This window comes from Raphanus sativus, chromosome 9 (assembly GCF_000801105.2).
Source record: "Raphanus sativus cultivar WK10039 chromosome 9, ASM80110v3, whole genome shotgun sequence".
Lineage (NCBI taxonomy): Eukaryota > Viridiplantae > Streptophyta > Magnoliopsida > Brassicales > Brassicaceae > Raphanus > Raphanus sativus.
This window is the reverse complement of record NC_079519.1, coordinates 18,078,295-18,087,591: the sequence shown is the minus strand read 5'-3', so window position 1 is coordinate 18,087,591 and position 9,297 is coordinate 18,078,295. Positions and strand designations below refer to the sequence as shown.

Here is a 9,297-nt window from a genome sequence, read left to right as displayed (position 1 = left end):
TATAATCCAAAGAAAAATCCGCGCTTTCGAAGCGCGGATCAAATTCTAGTTAAAATTAAAATAAAATACCTTATTGATAATTGGCAATTTGCCATGGCTCTCCACTCCAAAGGAAATCATTTGAATAACAGTTATTATGTCTAAATTGGTATATTTTATTAGCAAATAAAAATTAGGGAATTTTTTCAAAAATAAAATTAAAGGAAAATTGGATCCTATATCCTTCAAACAAATTATAATTCATCTTATATCTAAAAAACCTCATCCACCGATATGTCTTCTAAATAATAATATATATTTGCCATAATGCCCTTCAAAAGAAACCGGGAGACCGTCAGCCTTTTTAATTTTTTTTTAATTCTCCTAACTGTTTCACTCACGTCGTGGCGTATCTAGTTTCACCCATTAAAATAACTGTTCCTCTATTAGGTGTGGCCTTTCAATTTTCCCCAATATAATAATTTAATTTAACTTTCTACTTTATTGGTTACGGTGAATAGTTCGTCTTCTTCGCGAAACCTCTGTCTCGACGTCTGATATATGGTGTTTTATACATCATTGTATATATGTTTTCTAATTGGTTTTCAAGTCTTTATCGAGTCTTTCTAGTCCTTTTCGAGTCATTACAGGTCTGGAGTTGCACTGGATGGGAGATGGACCTGCTGGAACAAAAGAAGTAGAAAACAGTGCAGTTTGGTGATTTTCACGTAGAACAGTCTGATGACTGTTCCCGATCAAGCAGAACAAGCAGACGGAGTGATCCCGCGGTTGTTCCCGACGAATAAGGAAAATACAACATCTCGGGATTTGCCCTAATTATCCTCTTTTTCTCTCTGGCCGCCTGTGGCTTTTGATATAACTCCTTTTTTCTATTTTTCTACATCATACTACGCTACTTTTCATAAAGAAACAGACTCTAGAGCCTTTTGACTTTAAGATTTGCTACTTTGTAAAGGGAGAAGGCTATCTCTCTCCATAGAGAAGAACCCGTGAACCCTATCTCTTGTTTCTGTTATTTTATGCAGTATTATTCAGTATTTTCTTGCGTCATGGCTGAGTAGTCGGCTAGCTTGTCTAGGGTTCTAGGGTGTTGATTTCGTGAGCTAAACATAGATAAGTGAATCCATTGATTGTCTTCATTCATAACTGTTCTTATTGCTTGCATTAAACTGGCCGCTTAATGTTAGATCATAGGTTTAACCTGTTCATTAACCGTGTAATAGGTTGTTAGATCTGTTTTGAATGAGCATTGCATCTCTAATCAGCGAAAGTAGATATTAGGGTGTTTTGTGAACCTATCGGACTTGATCTCTATTGCTTGCGATCGCTTCTCACCTCAACGACAGTTAGACGGTGAGATCGATCAGCATAGTGAGTAGTACCACGACAGTGGACTGTTCTACTTGAGTGATCCGAGTTCTAGACTGTTCTTATTAGCACTTGAGTAATTGTTTAGCTCACAAGTATTAGCACCCGATGAAGTAACCCTAGGCTGGCTTCTCTTTAATCTGAATTCACATTTACTTTATTTTATTTGCTGCTTGTTACAAAACTCAAAACCCCCATATTGTTTTAGCTTAATATTGATCCTATAGAAATAAAGTGTAAGAGTTGGTCTATGTGGATTCGATCCTAAAGTGCTACATCGACATACCATTCGATTGTGGTAGTGTGCACATTAGGTTAATTGGTGTGCGTGAACACGAATATCAATTTGGCGCCGTTGCCGGGGACCATCTTTTTTACCTTTATTTTTTTGGTTATTTATTTAGTCTAAGACCTCTAACTTGCTCTTTTCTCTTTGTTGCAGGAGATCGCAAGGTTTAGAAAAACAGAACAGACAACAGCCAAGGCCTACTGACACCACCATGGGTGATCACGGTCATCAGGATGATCTCGCTGCAGCAATGCAACTGATGCAACAATCCAAGCTCAGCAAGCAGCTGCAGAACAATCTGCTCAACAGACTGCTCTCGCGCGGCAGGAACAAGCAGCGCAGACTATTCCAATCGGGGAGAGAAACCTTCCGTGGAACATTCCTACTACGCGTTCTGCCATTGTTCCTCCACTTTGCACCCGGCAGGACTTCGAGATCAAGCCTGCTCTGATTGCTCTGGTGCAGCGAAAAGTGTTCTCTGGTCTCTCTGCAGAAATTCCAATGGAGCATATTGAGAATTTCGAAAAAGTCTGCAGTTTCACTCGTGCGAATGGTGTGCCACCAGACTACATCAAGTGCATGCTATTCCCATTCTCTCTTGATGGAAAAGCTGCACGGTGGTTGAACTCTCTCCCTACCGGCTCTCTCACTTCGTGGGAACAGGTCCGATCAGCGTTCCTCAACCATTTCTACTCTAAGGCGAGAACAGCTACATTGAGGAACAAGATCACCTCATTCAGACAGCTCCATGATGAGCCTTTTTGTGACGCATGGGAGCGCTTCAATGACTACCAGAGAGAATGTCCTCACCATGGATTTGATGATGATTACCTCCTGGGCATTTTCTATGATGGGGTGGACTGGAAATACCAAGGTGCTCTAAACTCTTCGAGCAATGGAGACTTCATGACTCAGACCACTGATGGAGCGCTCAAGCTGATTGAGAACATGGCAGCTAGCTCAACCAATGAGAACCAGGAGAGCGATCGCTCCAAGGAAGTCAACAGTGTACACACCCAGAAAATTGATGAGCTGACAGCTAAGATCGATCAGCTACTGCAGAACAACCAAGCACAAGGATCTGGGTATCAGAACACCACCCCGCAGAGCAATCAGCAAGTTGTTCCAGCCGCGAGTGCTCCGACTACAGGGAACAGTCCGCCAGATGATCTGAAAAATTTGAACATTATGATGCAGATGCTCCAGAGCCAGCAACTTCAGGTCAAGGCACTGAATCAGGTTACCACAGACATCAACACCAGGATGGACAGCATGTTCACCGAGCTGAATTCAAAATATGATACTGTGAGCAACCACATAAAGAAAATTGATGTTCAGCTTGCTCAAACTGCTGAAACTGTTAAAAGACAGCAAGAGATCATTCGTGGAAAAAGTGTGATGAATCCTAGGGTTGAGCACTGTAATGCAACCGAGCAGAGACGTGAGAAATCTGAGGAAAAACAAGCGGAACAACTGTTCGCTGAGACTGTTCTGGGCGCAGAACAGAGAACAGAACAGTCTGCTAGCTCTAGAGTGACTGCTCCCACGACTGCTCCCGCGACTGCTCCCGCGACTGCTCCCGCTCCCGACGGATCTACTGATATTCTACCAGTGCAAGTCTATGTTCCTAAGGTTCCCTATTCGATTCCACCTAGACACCTGAAGGTGTTGCCTAAGGTTGATGACCCTGGAAAATTTGCTTTTCCATGTTCCATTGCTGGAGTAGAATTTGAGGAAGCTCTTTGTGACTCTGGATCTTGTGTGAATCTTGTCTCAGAGGCGATTGTAGACAAGTTGGGCATTGCTGATGTTGAGCCTTCTAAGGTGACTCTGACTTTTGCAAACTCTTCCAGAGCAGTTCCTTATGGCACCATTCGCAACCTTCCTGTCCAAGTTGGGGACTGTGTTCTCCATACTGAATTTCAGGTTGTTGAGATGAACAAGGATCATGAGATGCCCTTGATCTTAGGAAGGACATTTATGGCTACAGTGGGAGCAATCGTTGATATGCCTAACAAGAGAGTCTCCTTCTCCCACATCAACAAGAATGTCTTCTATCAGGTTGTTCCCACCAGATTTCAGAAACTACACACCTCTTGCATCTCAGTGTTCAGTGGAGAAAAGCTGAAGGTTGTTCCAAGGAAGGAGCTTGGTAAAACCAGTGAGTTCAAGGAAGTCCTGAATGGAGATCCTCACACTGATACCAATAAACTCAGTGGGAATGCAAGGGTGAAAGAGAAAGTTCAGAAGAAAAGGGTCAAAGGAGATCCTACTATGACTTTGACACCTCACTGGTGTGATGAGAAATCCATTGAGTATGAGGTAAAGTGCAAGGGTACCTCTAAACCTTTCTCTAAAGTCAGAGTTATTCTCACTGATGAGCTGAAAGAGAAAGGAGAAGCTGTTGTGAAAGAGTTGTTGAGCAGAGTTTTGAAGCTGAACATGTCTGATTATGGAGCTTGTTTTGGAACAAGCCCTCATGCTCAACCCGACTGATCCCTGTCACCAAGTCAAGCTAGTGACTTTAACCAAGCGCTTGGTGGAAGGCAACCCACTGGTAAGTGTAAATATAACTTGGTTTTGTTTTTGTTTGCTTATTGTCGTTTTAGTTTATTGAGTTTCAGGTCAAAAAGCAGAAAAATTCGAGATACTTCGAAAAATTCTGGGTTGCAGAAACGGAGCTCCCTGTTCTGCAGGAGCCAAGAACAACCGCCCAGGTGAAAATCTGGCGACAGAACACCCAGAATTTTTCGGAGCAGCCGCTCCAGGTAAGTATCTCGACAAAAAAAATTGTAAATTCTTGTTTTCACCTTCTCTCTGATTTATTTTCACACCGAGACGTTGTGAAGTAAGTCTGGGGGAGGGTCTTCGTCGTTTACTAACTCGTTTTTTTCTTTTGTTTTTCTCTTTAGTCAGTTTGAGTCAATTTTTAGGATCGAGTCAGTCAAAGTTTGTGGGAATTAGGACCTTATTCTGTGTTGATCACTAACCACCTCGTGCTTTAGTTGTCTTATTCAGTGACCTTAGTAGTGGCGAAAGACACACATGTGGACCCGGAACACCCTGACATATCTCACTTGATTCTCCAGAAGTTCTCAGCCGATCAGGTTACACTGGGTAGACTTAACTCCAAATAACTTGAACCTAATCTTGACTGAAATTCTTCTTGTTATGGGCACTAGATCAGGGAAACGAGAACTACACTCAGGACTTCTTATTCTTTCTATCCATCTTGTTGTTCCTGAGTGGCTAGCTCATCTTTAGCTAGTTCCCACCCTGAACCTTAGCCTTTATTCCACCTTCATGCATTTGTTTTTCAGTGTTATATGTGCAGATATGTGCAAAAAGGTCGGAGAGGAAAGGATCGACGCAGCCTCTTACTCGTTACTGCTGCGCAGATTCGGCCAGAAGGAGAACAAACAGATTAAGGGAGCAACCACTCCATAACCAATGAGCTGTTCAAGAACATGGGTGGAGAACCAGAATGATTTGAATCAAAACCATCAGTGGCATCCTTGACATCACATGTTACCTCCTTCTTCGTCACCTCACCATCTCTTTTTGTACTTGTAAAAAAAAAAAAAAAAATTATATAAAAAAAAAGTATATATATCTTTCATTTTGTTTAGCATATGGTGATGGAGAAGGAGAAGAATTGAGGATACATGAGCCACTGGAAAAGTCGAGCAGAAGAGTAGGTATCAATTTGAAGGGATGAGGAGCAGACAGATGAGCGGAGCAGTCTGATGATTGTTCCCGAACGAAAAGAACAGTCGCTCCTGAGATAGCAAAACGAGTAAGGGGCTGTGGACATCAATGGAGCCGTCCTCTCACGACTATTTTGCGCGATATCCTGCATCCACTACGAAAAGTTGGTAGCCCCTAAACACTCTTTAGCTCCACCATAAAATTAGCCTATTCCACACCTAGCCTGTCTACCCTGAATAGTGCCTGTGATGAGAAGCTCACGCTGCTCTTAAATGAATGTAGGGAGTTGTGTCTCGATAGTGTTGCTTTTTCAGGTTTGAGATGTAGAGTATGGAGCCGATTTTCGAACAGCAGTCAGTGGGGTTCTGGTAAGGGTGTGTTGTCCTAGTTTACTGCTCGTATGGTTCAGAGATTCGTGGTTAAGGTATGGTTGCTGAGAATAGGAGAGTTCCCACACTTTCAAACCTTTATCCCTGTTCTTGATACTTGGCCTTGTTCGAGTACAACAAGGATCTAAGTCTGGGCGAATTGATATATGGTGTTTTATACATCATTGTATATATGTTTTCTAATTGGTTTTCAAGTCTTTATCGAGTCTTTCTAGTCCTTTTCGAGTCATTACAGGTCTGGAGTTGCACTGGATGGGAGATGGACCTGCTGGAACAAAAGAAGCAGAAAACAGTGCAGTTTGGTGATTTTCATGTAATGACTGTTCCCGATCAAGCGGAACAAGCAGACGGAGTGATCTCGCGGTTGTTCCCGACGAATAAGGAAAATACAACATCTCGGGATTTGCCCTAATTATCCTCTTTTTCTCTCTGGCCGCCTGTGGCTTTTGATATAACTCCTTTTTTCTATTTTTCTACATCATACTACGCTACTTTTCATAAAGAAACAGACTCTAGAGCCTTTTGACTTTGAGATTTGCTACTTTGTAAAGGGAGAAGGCTATCTCTCTCCATAGAGAAGAACCCCTGAACCCTATCTATTGTTTCTGTTATTTTATGCAGTATTATTCAGTATTTTCTTGTGTCATGGCTGAGTAGTCAGCTAGCTTGTCTAGGGTTCTAGGGTGTTGATTTCGTGAGCTAAACATAGATAAGTGAATCCATTGATTGTCTTCATTCATAACTGTTCTTATTGCTTGCATTAAACTGGCCGCTTAATGTTAGATCATAGGTTTAACCTGTTCATTAACCGTGTAATAGGTTGTTAGATCTGTTTTGAATGAGCATTGCATCCCTAATCAGCAAAAGTAGATATTAGGGTGTTTTGTGAACCTATCGGACTTGATCTCTATTGCTTGCGATCGCTTCTCACCTCAACGACAGTTAGACGGTGAGATCGATCAGCATAGTGAGTAGTACCACGACAGTGGACTGTTCTACTTGAGTGATCCGAGTTCTAGACTGTTCTTATTAGCACTTGAATAATTGTTTAGCTCACAAGTATTAGCACCCGATGAAGTAACCCTAGGCTGGCTTCTCTTTAATCTGAATTCACATTTACTTTATTTTATTTGCTGCTTGTTACAAAACTCAAAACCCCTATATTGTTTTAGCTTAATATTGATCCTATAGAAATAAAGTGTAAGAGTTGGTCTCTGTGGATTTGATCCTAAAGTGCTACATCGACATACCATTCGATTGTGGTAGTGTGCACATTAGGTTAATTGGTGTGCGTGAACACGAATATCAACGTCTAATTATTCTCCAGCTTTTTCCTTCCCAACCCAGCAGCCCCCGTTGTACGAACAGTCTCCGTCATCTCCAATTAGTATTTGGTGGTTGCAATCGGAAAGATTTTGGTCTAGCGGTCTTGTTAAACTTGACGGAGAGATTTAATTTTCTCGGTAATAAATCTCATTCCTCGTTAGTGTTATTGTCGGAGGTTTAGACTTCATTTGCATGTGTATTCTGGTTGTATAATCCGTACTATTTATACTACTCTAGATACCCATTTCATCGATTGCTTAAGCTATCAACTGTAATTTAGGATTGAACAGGTTTTACACTGTTTCTGTTACTATTCGTTCAGGGATTTGTCTATTAGCGTTAGTGAATTATGTCATTTATGCTTCGAATTGATGTGGTTAACTTATGTTTTAGTTTTTTTGAATTTTACCACATATATAAGTTTCTCCACATGTAGTACGGTTACATTCCTATGTTATTTGCATATATTTGTCAGACAGTTTACAGTTCTGACTGTTGCAATTATTTTTCATTTTCAAATAGTCTACCATACTATATAATTTCTTTGCTATTCTATGTATGTCCTTCTTTCGATTAATTGTTTGATAATTTCCTGTGGTCTTTTCTGCTGTAGGTGTATCATGGACGAATTAGGTCTCCCATCTAGACTTTTCGAGACTGGGTTTGAGCCATCAGGGCGTAAATGTGTTAACAACTACTTCAACCTCAGGTGGATCGATATTATTAAGCAAGCATTGGAGGATGAGCATTTGGAACTGTTGAACGGTTTACAGTTCCAACGGATTTTGCAGATGGGAACCCATACTTTCTCTGTCATGTTTCTACGTACATTACATTTTATCCCGGCAGTTGGTGACTGAGAAATACTTGGAACTATGGTGGTTATTTGTTGGTAAGCATATATGTTATGCCATACAGGACTTTGTGATGGTCACTGGGCTTAATTGTGGTGAAAGTGGTGGCCTCGGCGGTGAGGCACACGAAAAAGGTATTGGCCGAGGGAAGGCAACTGGTAAGGGTAAAGCATCGGCCTCCATATGGGATGAGCTGTTTTGCGGGGAGGAGAAGGCTACAGTTGGGTGGATAATGGATCGAATGGTAAAGGGCAAACAGTACAAGGATCCGTTGACATGATTGCTGCTGTCCCTCTTGGTATTAGTTGAAGGTATTCTCTATCCTACTTGTGGGACTACAAATATCAGACCAGAGGTGGTGAGCATGTTGGGGATGCTTGAGGACTTTATGAAGTATCCTTGGGGCCGGAGTGGTTTATACTAACTGTTAGAAGTACAAAAGCCAGAGCACCTGTCCATTATATTCAGGAGACGATGGCAATTCAAGGTTTTTCTCACACGATGGTCTTGGTTACTATCACTGCCTGTCCCGCTATCATAATTAAGGCTGGTGGTGGGGATCCACTAGCAGATGCTTCCCTTTCGACTGCAGAAATCATCAGAATGGTTGTCGAGCGAAAGCTAGCAGTTAACCTCATCTCAGCAAAGGCGGTCGATCAACTAGGACATGTAATGCTAATAGTAGGGCAGGTAATGCTTCGAAAAGTGTAGGATGAACGAGCGAAAACTGGCAGTTCATCCTACACTTTTTGAAGCAGTCCATTCCATTTTTGAGGGTTTCTATACCCTATAGTATTTTCTGTTTATGTACTATTCTATTTAGATAGATATACTATATAAACCGTAGATATACTATATAAATGTTATAGCTAGATATTTACCCCCTTATCTCCTATGTTTACCTAAAATTGGCAAGTTGTTTATTTTTTCTATTCATTTTTGCAAGCTGATGTCCGGTCTTTCGTATGTACTGATGCAGAAAGAGAGCTTCTATATCAGAGTTTGGGAGACAAGGCAGATGCTTCTATTGAAAACTTGGTATCTGCGATCAATGATGATTATCCGTTTGAACACAACACCTGGTGTGGTGGTGTTAAAGCAGATGATGTAAAGCAGAAGAAGAGTCATCCAAGAACTTCAGAATCGAGTGAGGACAATGTATCGTCTGCAGCTGAGAAAGATAATGCTCCTACTGGTGGAGTTGATAGTGGTGGGAATTCTGGAGACCGTAGGGGTCAGTCTAGTAGGACGCAGCTGCCTGAATCCCAAGCAGGTAATAACATCCCTCTGGACGTCCCAACGTTGCTGAGGCGTGCGGCCGACGCGTTTGAAGAGAAGGTGCTCCCGATGTTTGAAGGTTACA

The 9,297-nt window shown here is 41.7% G+C and overlaps 1 non-coding gene across 1 annotated transcript; it reads right to left on the bottom strand.

The window, feature by feature from the left end:
- Positions 1 to 2,368: 2,368 nt before the first annotated feature.
- LOC130500476 (small nucleolar RNA R71) lies at positions 2,369 to 2,475 on the bottom strand. Its single transcript, XR_008939100.1, has one exon. It is a non-coding gene; the product is annotated as a small nucleolar RNA R71 (small nucleolar RNA).
- Between the last annotated feature and the right edge of the window lie 6,822 nt (positions 2,476 to 9,297).